Source organism: Musca domestica, unplaced genomic scaffold (genome assembly GCF_030504385.1).
Source record: "Musca domestica strain aabys unplaced genomic scaffold, Musca_domestica.polishedcontigs.V.1.1 8, whole genome shotgun sequence".
NCBI lineage: Eukaryota > Metazoa > Arthropoda > Insecta > Diptera > Muscidae > Musca > Musca domestica.
The window spans coordinates 5,102,875-5,119,457 of record NW_026712409.1 but is presented as its reverse complement, the minus strand read 5'-3'; the positions used below and the strand labels follow the sequence as shown (position 1 = coordinate 5,119,457).

Here is a 16,583-nt window from a genome sequence, read left to right as displayed (position 1 = left end):
GTGAGATGAAAAAGCTGCAACAAAGTCAAACGTTATAATTTTTAAATTTTTCTTTTGAAATTTTATTGAATGAATTTTAGAATAAGTTTAGATTTGTTCGAATTTGTCACCTTTGGCGCGTACCGAGTGCGATGGTGCTGAGTCCTGTTGGAATGTCCAAGGTCTGCGGCCAAAATGTTTGCGTGCCCAAGGCTTTAGTACCCCCTCCAGAATACGTTTGCGATAATATTCGGCATTTATTCTGATGCCACGACCATCGGCTGTTATGGCGGCCCACACCATCATCATGGCCGTCGCTTGAGTTCTGGTGGCCAACCGAAGGTACATATTTTCAGCTGACGTCTTTGGCAAGTAAACACGATCATTTTGTTTGTTTACAAACTGCAGGATAACGAATGTTTTCTAATCGGAGAAAACAAAATTCGACAGTTCACCACTCTCGGCCAAGCGAAGCCACTTTTTAGCTCTTTTGCTCTCTATTTTCTTTCTGTTGTGGGGTAAGTTCTTGCACTTTTTGGAATTTCAATGGCATTATACCGAGCTCATTTTTCAATGTTTGCCGAATGGGATATTTCGATATGTTCTGCTCACGAGCCATTTTCCGGCCACTGCGAATCGGGTTTCGATCAAGTCGCTTCTTTACTTTTCGAACCATTTCTGCTTATGTTGCTGTTTTCTTCCACGTCCACTTCCTTGACGTCGGGCTACGCTACCAGTATCACGATAACGAGCGATAGTACGAGACACAAAAGATTTATTCACATTTAAATGCTGGAGTGCTCTAACGATAGCCACTTGTGGTTTTCCAGCCAAATATAAAGAAATCACACTATCACGCTTGAATTTCATCACGAGTAACTTTTTTGTCGGGAAAATTCTCACTAAAATGCTTTTATACGCTTGTAAACAATATAATGAGCTGCCACTGGAATAATTTTAACAGCTGTCGGACGAGTGGTTTAGAAATGACAGCAGCCTGAAGTTGGTTGTAGGTTTTTTATCTCACTATGTATTCGTGATCAGCAAACAATTCTAAGTCGATTTAACGATGCCTGTCTTTCTGTCCGTTGAAATCTCGATACAGCCTGAATTATTTTACGTAGGACTTCAAAATTTGCCAGAACAATTTGTATTGTGTCCTGGTAGTGTCTACGTTGTGGTATAGCGGTACCACCTGATATTCGGTATTTTAATGATGATTGCCATATTTTTCCACGAATTTGTCTAAAAATTGATATTTGTAGTTCATAAAGGTTTCTAACTCCGGTGGCAGAACATTGAATATTAAGGTCCACGTTTTCCTGTAGCGCACATATAACGATACCCACCGATATTCGATATTTTAATAATCCTACTCACATTTTCCTTCGAAATTGTTGCAAATGTGGTATTTAAGAAGATTTGATAAATGACAATTCTTGAAGTATAAAATTGTCTATGGAGGTTCCGGTTTTGGTATGGCCCCCATATAACGGCCTTACCCACTTTAGGGTTTGACCCTAGATTTGATAAAATAAAAGCGTTGCATTTTATGACCTAAAAAATAACCTAAAAAATGGCCTAAAAAATAATTAAAAATGGCTTCGTATGAGTTACGACAACATTCATACGCCCTTTAACTTTAATTATATTTTTTATAAATAAATTATATTTTTTTAGTTTTTATATACATCTCTATAAAATTATAATTATGTAATCTTACATTGAAATTTATTACTTCTGCTTCCATATCTCTCTATTCTGAACTTATTAAGTTGTAGTTATTTTCTACAAATTATATTCGGAAAAAACAAAATTAATTCAATTCAATTATTACAAAAATGTGCCACCTTTACAATCGATTCCACCACCAACCAACAACACCACATTCCATTGCGCTCTAATTTTGCACTGCATTCTCGGGCAGGGCCCACGCAAAATATCGCACAGCAGATTTTTAATTAAAAATTCTCGATTTGCTAACAAAGATTAATTGCCGCTGCATACTTTGTGTTTCACTTTAACAAATTAATTCACTGCAACGAGGTTACTTCCCCCTTTTTGGTAGCCATGTATGCCAACAACACAGGCACACAGCGTAATATGGTCTGCTGTTGTCTCCAAAAAGCGATTAAACGATGGATCAGTTAAACGATTGTATAACTGTTGGCCAACAACAAATGCGCCGAACTACAGATCGAACGAACGGACGAACGAACAAATGATTGCCAAGTGGTCAACTAACCATCGTCCGTCTCCATTGGCGGCGGATGGAAAACCAATTAAGCGATTTGGTGGGCGTTGTTATAAATGTTTAATCATATGGTGCTCGGTGTTTCGTTTCATTTTTGTATTTTCTTTAAACAATGATCTCAGAAAATATTCTGATAATTTTTGAGGACAATGGCAATTACATTGGGATACAGTGGGGATGAAAAGGATGGATGTGGAGAAGGATGTGACATAATTTTTGAAAGGAAAATTCCCAAGTACCTAATTTAAACAAAGAAAATAGTTTATGTTGTTTTTCTTGGAAATTGCTGGTATTTAAAAGATTGTTATACTTTAGCTGTAGCTTAGGTTTAAATAAAATCAAGGTCATCGTAGCTATTAAAACTGGCCTTTAATATAATCTTTTTTACTTCAGCATAAAATTAGGTCTGTACCATTTTTCAATAGCCGATATCTGAAGCCTTAAAAAATAAATTCTAGATTCGGAATCCTACTGCTTTCATATTATAGATATAAATATGCAGTTTCAGCAAACTCGACATTTTCTAAACTTCTGTTTTCAAAATATTTTTTATCTAATTTATTTTTGCAAATACTACTGGAGGTTTTCTCCTGTTTTCTAAAGATAGAATACCTGTAACAGGTCCTGTTTATAGTAGAATTAATGTGATCGATCATTTGTAGGTAAAAGACTTATGGTCGGTCTTCTGTAGCTAGAACATTAATGGGAATCTTTGGGCTAGTTTTCTGTTGTAGATAAAAGATCTTTGACCAGTCGTCTAAAAATATATGACCTTCATGCATTTTTTTTATAAAAGACCTTTGACTAGGCCTCTATAGATAGAAGACCTTATACCTGTCTTCCCTAGATGACCTCTAATAGGTCTTTTGCACATACAGGGTGGGATGGAAAAACTGCAACCAACTTCAGACTGCTGTCATTTCTAAGCCTCTCGTCCGACAGCTGTATAAAATTATTCTAGTGACAGGGTGAGATGAAAAAAACTGCAACCAACTTCAGACTGCTGTTATTTCTAAGCCACTCGTCCGACAGCTGTTAAAATTATTCCAGTGACAGCTCATTATATTGTTTACAAGCCTACAAAAGCATTTTGGTGAGAATTTTCCCGACAAAAAAGTTATTCATGATGAAATTCAAGCGTGATAGTGTGATTTCTTTGTATTTGGCTGGAAAACCACAAGTGGCTATCGTTAGAGCACTCCAGCAATTAAATGTGAAGAATTTTTTTTGTGCCTCGTACCATCGCTCGTTACCGTGATACTGGTAGCGTAGTCCGACGTCAAATGGACGGAAGAAAACAGCAACAATAGCAGAAATGGTTTGAAAAGTAAAGAAGCAACTTGATCGAAAACCGCGTCGCAGTGGCCGAAAAATGGCTCGTGAGCTGAACATATCGCAATATTCCATTCAGCAAATATTGAAAATTATCTCGGGGTTATGCCATTGAAATTCCAAAAACTACAAGAACTTACACCGCAACATAAAGAAAATAGACTCAAAACAGCTAAAGAGTTGCTTCGCTTGGCCGAAAGTGGTGAACTGTCGAATTTGGTTTTCTCCGTCTCCGATGAGAAAACATTCGTTGTCCAGCAGTTTGTAAACAAACAAAATGATCGTGTTTATTTGCCAAAGAGGTCAGCTGAAAATGTGCACTTTCGGTTGGCCACCAGCGTCAGCCTTAGAGATGGTGTGGGCCGCCATAACAGCCGATAGTCGCTCTCCGCTTGTATTAATCGACTGTGGCATCTGAATAAATGCCGAATATTATCACGATAATATTCTGGAGGGTGAAATCGAGTGTGTTTTACATGATTCTCGCCTTGACGGCTCTGAACATGATGTACCATTGCACCGGGGTCGCGATACGATGTGTTGGCCAGCGTCCCTTTGGAATTAACTAGAGTTCTCTAAGAGAGTGGTCACTCTCCACAGAGTTCTAAATCTATTCCGCAGGTACCAATTGGAAGATCAGCTATATGGGCTTCACTTCCCTCTTGATAAGGGGGTTGAGGGCTATCTTACTCTTCTGCTGCTCTTTGGGTCGCAGCACCCGGTTGAGAATGCAACATCACATCGAGCCGAAGCTCTACCCGCGATTTGGATATACACCACAACCACCGCGTTGCATCCAAAACAGGGGCCTCTTCACAGTTAGGCTAGATCAACAGATCTAGGGGCTCCTTACACCCGCGGCACCAGAAGAGTTTTCAGTCAGACTTCGTAGTCGAAACAACTACCAGTTTCTGTTCCACACAACACGGGACTGGTCACCCACGATGATTAAGATTAAGGCACTCTCACGAAATAGGACGAGTGCAGCACAAGTGCTACACTGATGGAGCAGTCTAATCACCATGTTTACATGGACATAGCTTTCTCGCTGAGAGGAGTGAGGCCTATTCACCTCTTCCGCTCTGACGCTGGCGAATATTCTGGAGGGTGTATTATAGCCTTGGGCACTTAAACATTTTGGCCGCAGACCTTGGACATTGCAACAGGACTCAGCACCATTGCACTCAGCACGCGCCACCCAAGAATGGTTACAAAATGAGCTTCCTCGCTTCATTTCCAGCGCGCAATGGCCACCAAAATCTCCAGATACCAATCCGTTGGACTATTGTGTCTGAAGTATTTTGGAAAGCAAGGTTGGCATTAAAAAATACAAAAGTGTCGATCATCTCAAGCAAGTGCTTCGCTGGGAATGGACCAAAATACCGCAGAGCAACATTCGGGTAGCGTGAGACAGTTTCATTGGCCGTTTGAAGGCCATAATTCGTGCCAAAGGTGACCAATTCGAACAAATCTAAACTTATTCTAAAATTTGATGCTATTTTCGAGATTTTTTGGTTTCATTCAATAAAAAACAAAATAAATAAAATTAAAAACAAGTTAAAAAACAGTAAGTTCGGCCGGGCCGAGCTTTGAATACCCTCCACCATTTGGAACGAATTTGAAAGAAAAATCCTTAAAAAATTCTCTTAAAATTTTAAAAATTCCGAATATAGCCGTTATATTAGTGTCTATACGACGTGAACGCACACGGGCTTCGTTTGCTATAAGTCATTACCAAATTTAAATTCGGTACTTGAAATAAACGGTGAATAATGTAGCTAAAATCATCAAAATTCAGGGTTGTCCATATTCGACGGACCCATCTGGCAACGCCATAACTTGTGACAGAGATGTCACATCGCTTAATGACATACCGCGTTTGAAGCGTCAGTCCAAGCAGATTTTTACCATGAACCAATACACACCACGCGAGCGCTCTGAAATAGTTGAAATTTACAAGAAGTCAATTGAGAAAACTCAACGTGCTTTTAAAACATTAAAAAATGTGAGAAGTGCGCCTTCTAAGAGCACCATTAAGCGTTTATACGAAAAAAAAATTCGACTGGTAAGGCTCTTTCTAATCCGAAGAGGCCATATAAAAGTCGACCAAGGCGATCGGCCGAGAATATCGCTGCCGTACGAGCCAGTGTTGAGAGGTCCCCAAGAACATCGCAAAAACGTCGTTCTCAGCAGTTGGGCATGGCTCGGTCCACTTTACAACGGATTATTCGCATTGATTTGCATTTGTTCCAGTACAAAATTCAATTGACGCAAAGAATGTTGCCTGCGGACAAGTCTCGTCGATTGGAATGGGCCCAAAGAGTCATGGGTCCGTCGAATATGGGCAACCCTGTATTGTATATAGGGAGGTAACGTTATATCGGAGATGTGCGAAGACCTGGACCAGCACAGACAATTTTCTGTCTTAGGCTGTAGTATTCATTGCGAATAATTGTCGTTAAAATCGTCAAAATACCGAATATCGGGAGGTACCTTTATATGGGGGCTCTATGAAAACGTAGACCTACATGGCCCATTTACGAACTTAACCTGACTACTGGCAAAATAAACATGTGTGCAAAATTTTAGCCTTCTATCTCAATTCGTTCGAAAGAAAGAGCGTGATTACAACAGACGGACAGACAGGCAGACGGACGGACGGACATCGCTAAATCGACTTAGAATTTTACGCTGATCAAGAATATATATACTTTGTTGGGTCTGACATGATTATTTTGAGAAGTTACAAACGGAATGACAAAGTTAATATACCCTCCATAGTATGGTGTAGGATATAAAAATGTAAAAATTCTGGCGTTTGAATTTGTTGCAGTTTTTTTATGTCACCCTGTCGACGTATACGTTATGACAACATTTATACGTCCGGGTGAGCAATTCGCTCTAATGAAAGGAATCTATAAAATGTCCGGTAAAAAATAAAAAAGCTTTAATTCATCAAATTTTTCTTCGTTAAAAATTTTACAGAATCCCAGCCTCTAAAAACAGATAAGACATGTAGTCCCTTTTACTTCCTATTTTCATAAATCTTTGAATTTTTTTCTTAGTATTATTTCGGAAAGGCTAATTCTCTAGGTTCCCCATTTAAATATTTACTTTTTTGAAATCTTTAGGCTTCTTTTGAGTCTTATTGTCTCATTTCCCTACTTTTTAAACTTACGGAAACTTTTGCAGGGTACTACTACACATGTAAGCCAAATATGCCCACCCAAAAACATTAAAGGCATTTTAAATTTAAAATAAAACCGCAACATTTAAAGAAAAAACTCCGCAAAATACTAGCCATAGATCCTTCAAAAGTGATAACAAATTAAACATTTTATTGTTCGCGAAGAGTCACAGCAAAATCAAAATAAAATAAATGGACCCTTAATTGTATGTATGGCCAATGGTCGTCCGCGGCGGCGGCCGATAACTGCATTGACTTTCTCTCTATGGCCTTTAGTTGCAGGAATAATTCAAAAGCTCCACAAAATGACGAAAAAAAACCAAAAAACGCAGCGACAATCCATGGCACCATAAAACAGCCCAAAAACAAATGTAAACAACAAATAATTACAACAATAAATGTCTATAAAAAGCCAATCGATAATCGAATAAAAATTTCCAAGCCAAGCAAAAAATGCTATAATTTAAAGTTTTTGGTTATTTTTGTCAAGAGAGGAGAAAAAATCAGGAATAAAACGGGGGAAAACGTTTAATTTGGCCACAGCTATTAAAGATTTTTTTGTTTTAGTTTGCGTTGCTGGTATGGGCAGCAAGAGAGGGAGTAACCAACCATGAAGATGCTGGAAACACAGAAAAAACATTGCAAATATTTATAACTTAAGGGCAGCACTTTTTGGAAATTTACAATGAATTGTTAAGCATGAACCGAGCATGTTGTGTAGTCACCAACAACTTTACAGCTACACAACCGAAACAAAAAAACGCCAGAGATGAAAACAATTCTTTTGGTCTTTAGGCCAATATGGTATGTTTTTGTTGTTGTTTTTTATTGGTACGTAACACGTGAATCGCAACATCAGCAAATCGTAATTACATGAATTTAACCACACAACAACAGCAACAACAACTAAAATAACAACAAAGAACAAAATATCTTTGCTTTCGCATCGCATTGCCTGGAAATCATCATGGCCTCAGCCCCCTCCAACAAAAATATCAAAAAGAAACAACCTTAACTAACCATCTTCTCTTTTAAACAAAAGGAAGGGGGCAAATTGTGCCCTTTCGTTCACTGCTTAGTTGTTGCTGTTGTGCTTGCCCCCTTTTCATTATTATTAAATGCGTATAATGTGAATTCAACGACCCACCAATCACCAACCGATCGACTTGAAAAGAGGTTACTTGTAGTTCACTTCTTATTTTTTTGGTTGTAAAAGATTTTTTTTGTTTTGCCGCTCAGGTTGAATTTGCAATATATCTCTTGTTCCGTTTTTGGGGGGATTCTCTTTGAAGAAAACATACATTTGGTATGAACTGTGTGTGAGATTATTAAATGTTGTGGATAATTTTATAGCAGACTTTCATTTATTTCAATTTATGTTCTTTAACATGCTAAGATATAACCAATCTTCCATTCTTTCTTAATGCTCATGAGCAAGATTTTAGAGTTATCAACGTACCATTGGGCCAGATGCATTTTTGGATATTTTGAGTCAATCTGGCGACGACGTCATCATTTTCTTAAGAACTATTGTAGACCTTAAAAAAAAAAAATAATTAATTGTAACATTTTTTTCAATAGCCCTTATGTTAAATTCTTCGGAGTCGCAATCGTATCTTTCGACGAAACCCATTTCGGGACATAAATTTTTAATTGTGGATTTTCAAAATATATTTTATGAGATGGAGAAAAAATATACCCTTGTAAGATTTTTTCAATATTTTTTTTTTTTTTGAAGAGCTTCTTACCAATTAATTGGAAACTTTTTTTAAGAATCCTAGTTTCCAAAAACCATGGATATTTTTCATTTTTTTTAAGGTCAAGCGAAAATTAAGATTTTTTTTATAAATCATTTTAAGGAACTTATTTGAAAAATCGAGGATTTAAAATAATTCAAGGACCTCTTGATCAAAAAATAGTAAATTTCATAAAAAATAGTAGATTTTAAAATATATATTTTCCAAGCCCCAGCTGATAAAAAAAAATCGTAGAAATATGGTGTTCCTGACCAAATAGAAGATTTATTTTTTTTTTTTTTTTGATCTGAAAAAAAAAATCAGCATTTGTGTATTTGTTTGTTTTGTTTAATAAGTCATTTTAAGGAACTCCTTTCAAAATTCGAAGATTTAAAATAGTTCAAGGACATAAGGGGGGTGGGTTTGAAAAGGCCCTCCTGAACAAAAATCGAGGAAATGAGGTCTTCCTGACCAAATATCGTCGATTTTTCTTAAAGAGCACCGATTGTGTTTTCTAAGGAACTTTTGATCAAAAAATTGTTGGTTATTTTAAGTAAATTTCGAAGGACCTTCTAGTTATATTTTTAAGAAACTCTGAACCACAGAGTCAGCCTTATGGCTACAGAGGGAGAGTATATTTCGTTTGATACCACCAAAATGTCACTCATCGGAATAATGGTTTTAGACCCTAGGTCTCTTTGGACAAAAACCGTTTAGAGATATTTGAAGTCGATTTAAGGGTATCCGTCCATCCGTCTATCCAACGGATTGGTGCTCACGATAACTCTCAAAGGAAGTATCCGATTTTATCCAAACTTGGTACATCGTAATATTATTTTCAAACATAGGTCGAGTTCGGAGATGGGCAATATCGGCCCACTTTTTTTGGTACCTCCTCCACAAAAGGTCGGAAATTTCAAAATAATATTTTTCTGGAAAGAAAGAGAAAGGATAATCCGATTTTGCTCCAATTTTGCAAATCCTAATATTTGCATCAGTTCCAGGTCAGGTGCAAAAATTAACAATATCGGTAAAATCCTCCCCTACAACAGGTCAAATTTTTGAATAATTATAACTCTTATAATATGTTACATAATAGTTCGATAGCCTTTAAATCACACACGTTACAATATTTGTATAAACCGAAGGTCTGGTGTGAAGATGGAATTTATCGGTCCACTCCTTCTTGCTCCTACCCTACAAAGGGTCAAAATTTTGAATATGCATGAAGCTCATAAAACACGAAATTAATACCCGATTCAATTCAGATTTGGTACATGTCAATATTACCATCAACACAAGATCCGTTATAAAGATGGTAGATATGGCACCATTATTTCTACACACACAAGATCTGCTGTGCCAATGGGATATATCAGTTTCTGGTACCTTCTCCACAGAGGATCAAAATTTTGAATATAAATCATAAAACGCGAAATTAATATTCGATTCTATTAAGATTTAGAACATCACAATATCCCCATGTACACAAAATCTGTCTTAAATATGGCAAAGATCGGACCATTTCTTCTGGTACCTCCCCCACAAAGTGTGAGCACTTTAAATAACCAACCCCAACTGAAACTATCATCCGATTCTATTCATACATAGGGTTCAAGATTTTTAAAACAAAACGATCAAAGAAAGCGAAATAAGCATCCAATGCGAAATAAGTATCCGAATCATTCTGAACTTCACACATTTCAACATTTCTTCTAATATGAGATCTGCTGTGAGGAAGACTCCCTCTGATACCTGGCCCTCAACGGGTTAAAAAATGGGTTGTACAACCATGAGGCTCATAAAACGTAAAATGAGCATCCTATTCCCCTCAAACTTTTTGTCAGCACAAGATCTGGTGTGAAGATGAAATATATCGAAACACACCTTTTGGTACGTCCACAACAACGGGTCAGAATATTGAATAATTATATCTCTTATAAAATACGAAATAAGCATCCGATTCTTTTCAAATCTACTAATTCAATATCTGCTGTGAAGAAGGGACGTATCGGAACTCTCCTGGTATCTCCCCCACAAAGGGAACAAAGTTTTGAATAACAAAACGCTAATCTGACAAGATTTGATGTGAAGATGATAAATATCAGTCTACCCCTTTCTGGTAACTTTCCCACAAAGGGCCACAATTTTAAGTACTTATATCAATCATAACAGTCAGCAATTTTTGCAACTTGGTATATCTACATATTTCTGGTAACCAGAGATCTTATCGCTTGTACCTCATTATTATTTTTTTTTTAATTTTGAATATTTTTATCCAGGATTTTTCCATTTTTTAGGCTTTCCCAAAAATCGTGATTTTCCTATTTTTCATGGGTATGCCATTTACTTGCCCACATCTGTATCCATCATACATCACAAAGCTTCCCCTTCCACCATTCACACATGCCTTTAAACATGTGCTCTGCCCTTGTTGTGGTGGTGGTGCCCCGATGGTTGGCATTCGGTACAAAATCGAAAAATGCTTTTAATCAATAAATGCATGCGTATGTGTGCGTGTGTGCTTACGCTTCAACGGCATTTAAGTGAAATTGCGAACAAGTGCAGTCATTTTTCTTCGGCATTGTTTTTGCTGTTGTTGTTGTTGTAGCACTTTTTTGCTGTTGTTATACTCCAGTATGCCTTCTTGATCTTTGGCAATCACCTTTTAGCTGGCTGTTGGTTTGTTGGTTGGATGGTGGGTTAGTTGGCTGTATTCCCTTTTTAAGTTGAACTCCTAACATCATCGTCGTGTCTTCGCATAATATCACGACTTGGCTCTTATAAGATTTACAACAATAACGACAACAATAAGTAATGCATGCGCATTTATGAAACGCAACAACCAACAGTTAAAACAATCACCTGAAGAAGTGGATGTAGTGCTGCTACCATGGCCGCCACAAAAGAATCGCCTCATTCTCTGGGGTAACAATGCCATGTTTCTTTTTCATACTTCATAATTTATGAAGCATCCATCATATCGAACTTGGTTGATGTTGTTGTTGTTGTCGTCGTTGTTGTTGCTCCAAAGTAATCACCAAACATCAGACAGATAAAAACGAACATCCCGCGTACAAATACCATAACAACATCATATGTTAGTTTTGTTGTTCTTGATTTTGTTTTTTCTGTTTTCCTTAGGTGGGAAATGAGTACACTGGGAAAAAATCAGAATATTTTTATCCTCTACATAATTTTGAAAAATATCCTTTCTTTAGCCATACCATGTGGTATATGATTATATGATATACCACATGGTATGGTCAAAACGTGCCTCATCGAAATGATGTTTTTGAAGCTAAGTCTTTTTGGGCCAAAGTCATTTTAGGACTTTTGAAGTCTATCTAGGGGTGTCCATCTGTTTGGCTGATTTGTAGCTCTCCAGTGGAGTATCCGATTTGGTCCAAACTCGTTACATAGTAATATTATTGTCATTCTGAAATGGGCAATGTCGGTTCACTCCTTCTGGTACCTCCGCAACAAAAGGCCAACATTTTCATTGCAAATAATTTACCTCAAAATCAGATCCTAATTTTTTTAGTTGTGCTAGATCAGTTGCGAAAATGAACAATATAAGCCCACTAAAGCAAGTACCCCCTCCATAAATGGTCAAAATTTGGAATAATTTTAACTCTTATAATAATGATATAAGAGTCAGATCTCTCATTTCAATATTTTTGTATTTTTACCAACACAAGATCTGGAATGAAGAACGGATCCTCCTGGTACGTCCCCCACAACGGGTCAACATTTTGAATAATTATAACTTTCATAAAATGTGAAGTAAGCTTCCGATTCTCTTAAAATTTCACACATCCTGATATTTCTACTGACACAAGATCTGGTGTAAAGATTGAATTTTAAATATTTAACATTTTAAATATTACATCGCTCATAAATATCTAACAATCATTCGATTCTCTTCAAATCCAAATATCGGATTATCTCCACATTCAAATATTTTTTCTAACACATGATCTGTTGTGAAGATGGGATATTTCTGTCCACTTCTTCTGGTACCTTACCCACCAAAGGGAAAAGGAAAGAAGCATCCGATTCTCTTAAAATTTCACGCATACACATATTTTTTCTAAGCGTGATATGGTTGTGAAGATGATAGATATCGGTTTTTCCCTGTTCTGCTATCCCAAAATATATTGAAATAAGCGAAATAGTATCAGTCGACTTATGATAATTGACTCTGTTGACTCTTTAAGGGGGGTGTTCCGAAAAGTTGGCCAATATTAACCAATCTGACCTAATCTGATATTCCTGTACTTTATATGAGATATGTAGAAATTTTTACAAAATGTTGAAATATGCGTGAGGCAACAGATATAGCAGACCAAAGTATTCCATATTCATACTTCATCTAATACAATTTTTGTGTGGATAGAAATATTGAGATGCGCCAAGTCTAAATGGAATTTCGTTTTTTATGAACGTCATAAATATTTAAAATTTTGGACCCTTTGTGGGAGAGGTACAACAAGGAGTGGACCGATATATTTAATTATCACACCAGACCTTGGATTAATAAAAATATTGTGATGTGTGTATTCGGACTCTTACATCACATTTCATAAGAGTTTTAATTGTTCAAAGTTTTGACCCTTTATGGGTGGACCGATTTTGTTCATTTTCGCCCCTGACCCAGCACTGATACAAATATTTGGATATGCAAAGTTGAAGCAAAATCGGAATATGCTTTCTCCTTCTTTGCAGTAAATTATTTTCTTTGAAAATGTTGACATTTTGTGTGGGAGCTACCAGAAGGAGTGTATCGATATTGCCCATCTCCGAACGTGATCTATGTTTGAAAATAAATTTACGATACACCAAGTTTGGACCAAATAGGGTACCCCTTCGAGAGTAATCGTAAGTCACCAGCCAAATAGACGGATACTTCTACATCGACTCCAAATGTCCAGAAAAGGATTTTGACCAAAAATGCCTGTCGCCACATGACCGAGGATATAAAAAAATTGAGAATTTCTTCTGCCCTCTGAGAATGTAGAATTTGTTGTCCAAAATGTAAAATCCTTAAAGAAACCCCGTGTGAATTTTTATAAAAAGTATATTTCTCAAATTTCAAGGACTGCAGAATTTTCAAAGGACTGTGGAATTTTTTTTTTTTTTGTAAAAATTCAGTCTTCAAAAAATGCGGAGCCCACAAGAATTGTGTTTTTTCTAAAAAAAACACTGTACTCAAAGCCGTCGACTTTTTCAAGTGATCAAATATTGATCCCAGGATTTGAAGAATTTTTGCGATTGTTTTCAACGACTGAAGATATATTTGCTGTAAAAATTCTCTATGGATTTTAGAGTAAAGTTCTTTTCTCAAGAACTCTTTAATTTTTCTACATATTCGTAAGCTATTGTACAGATTTTACGTATTGATTATCCTTGAGGATTTAGAAATTCGGGCTTTTGCAAAAATCTTCCAGATCACTAAAAACTTTGCTCTACAAAGTTCAGTTCTTAAGTACAAAAATCATTTTCTTAAGGACTTTGGATTTTTTTCCTGTGGAGAAATACACTATTAGTGGACTGTAGAATTTGATTGTTTAAGAAATACAGTCTTCAAAGACTGTGACATTTTTCCAAAAAAAAAAAAAAAAAGTCTCCAAAACAAAGGAAATTTCCGTTACATGAATATTTTTTCTATAAGAAAGGGCCCCAAAAGAGTGTGGTATTTATTGTATACAAAAAATTTAATCTTTGAGGACATTGGATCCTTTTCATAAAAAAGTAGTCCTCAAGGGTTCGGGATTTTTTTTTTCTGTGAAAAGAAAATGAAGTCCCCAAGGACTGAAGAATTATTAAGTTATTGAGATTTTGCTTTTATATTTTTGTGGAGTCCTTGAGGGCTGAATATTTTTCCTTTTTAAGTATCATTAGGGATTGTGGATTTTTTTATTGAAAAATTGCTATCAACAAGGATTGTGGATATGATATGTATGATATATAATGGGACTAGAATTTCCTATTTTTCTTTTCTAAACATATCTCAAAGGCTCTATATTGGGTAAACAGTCTTCAAGAATTAAATTTGTGAAGTTGGGAGGTTTTTGAAATATTGATATTTTTGTCAATTTCTTCAACTTATCCTTTTTATCGGTGTAGTCTCTGTAATAACAACAACAATCCGTTGTCTTATTTTCTGCATCCGTATCTTTCAATTGACTTCACTGTTAAGCTTATGAAATAATCATAGTTAGGTTGACGTTGCCACTATCATCAGTCAGAGATCCCCATCAGAATGTCCATTCGTTGGTCAATTAAAATCCAACCATTACACACATATACAAATGTATGTATGTGTGTACACACATATCCTCATCATTATTATTTGGTCCCATCTCCTTCGTAGCCACACATCTCAAACTCGAGGTAGAGTGACTGTTTCTGTCATAAGCACCAGCACGATATGTTGCTCATCGCATTGCTCTCGTTCCTGGGACTCCAGAGCAGGCCAGTTCATATGTTCTTGGGAGCCTACATATGTGTATGGGTGTATGTTTGTATTTTTGTTTCTAAATGAATGCTTAAATTAAATTGTATATAATGACTTTGTTGTATGTTGCTGTTGCTGCTGATGTTGTTGTTGCTGTTGTTGCTATACAAACAGGAAATAGTTTAAATTTTATTTTTATCAAAGTAAACATTGTGCCATGACTGCCACTGCAAGCCAACCAACCAAGTCCAAGCCCGCTTCAGATGCCGGCAATCCTGTCCGGCAGCGTTGTCTGAGCTTTTGAATGGTTTGATTTGTTGACTTTACTTTGATATGGCGCTGGCAGGCATTAGGCAGATTTCTTTTAATGATAATTTCTGATGACTTTAAGTGAAGGATTTGTTTTCATATCGTTTCGTTTTCTAATCGAAAATAGATTTTTAATTTGCCCAAAGACATGGATTTGCTTCGTTTATTGGGATTTTAAGAAGGGTTTTGGGTTGGAAATGAAGGGAATGCAGACTTTTGTAAATTTGGTTTTAATTGTTTTTCTAATTTGAGATATGATTTCCCCTAACAAGACACTCACTCAGCTGATTCGAGTTCGAAGATGGCCATTATAGGTGCACCACTTATTTTCCTCCACCACAGTTCAATATTTGCAAGGTAAATCAATATCTCATACGAAGCTATCCCAGGTATCCCCTGATACAGTCCAACTTCACAGATGATATAATTTATATAAGACATAGTTCATGTACGACAATTTGGGAAATATTGATCCCCTTACTTCAAACCTAAGGTGATTTTTTTAAATCATAACTTTCGTTTTATTCGAATCGATTTCCGTTCTTACTTTGTATTTCAAACATGAACAAAGTGCTATGATGTTAAAATTCCAAAAGGGCTTTCAAGACAAAAATCGTAGACTTTCTGGAATTTGTGTAAGGACCTTCTGGTAAGAATTGGTTGCTTTTTTAAGAAAAAGTTACAATTTTCTTGAGAGAACATAATTCTCAATAATTCTGCAGTTCTTGGGGGACTTTTTTCTTTCCACAAAAAAAAAAATCCCAAATCTTTGAGGATTACTTTTTTCTATGAAAATTATCCAAAGTTTTAAAAGATTATACTTTTAGGAATACAATAAGTGCCACACTCCTTTGGGGTCCTTTCGTATAGAAAAAAATTCACATTTCTTAAGAACTGTATTCATGTAACGGAAATTTCCTTTGTTTTTTTCGCCACCCTTTTTGTGGCTAAAGGAAAAATTTCACAATCTTCGGGAAGTGTATTTTATTAGAAATACCATTATGAAATTCAATAATAGAATATGTGGAGAACCACAGGCAAAAATTCCAAAGTCCTTTAGGAAAAGGGATTTTTGTAAAAAAAATGTCACAGTCCTTAAGGACTAAACTTTGTAGAGCAAAATGTTTAGTCATTTTGAAGATTTTTTCTAAAGCGAGAATATTGAAATGCTTAAGGATTATCAATGCATAAAACCTGTGTAATAGCTTACCACGCTGTAGAAAAAATAAAGAGTCCTTGAGGAAAGATCTTTACTCTAAAATCCATAGAGAATTGTTACAGCGAATATATCTTCAGTCGTTGAAAACAATCACAAAAATTCTACAG

At 36.2% G+C, this 16,583-nt stretch overlaps 1 protein-coding gene across 5 annotated transcripts in view; it reads left to right on the top strand.

The window, feature by feature from the left end:
• Positions 1-16,583, top strand: part of LOC101890862 (protein grainyhead) — a 330,664-nt gene that overhangs the window by 142,995 nt on the left and 171,086 nt on the right. The gene's annotated exons all lie outside the window — the stretch shown is intronic.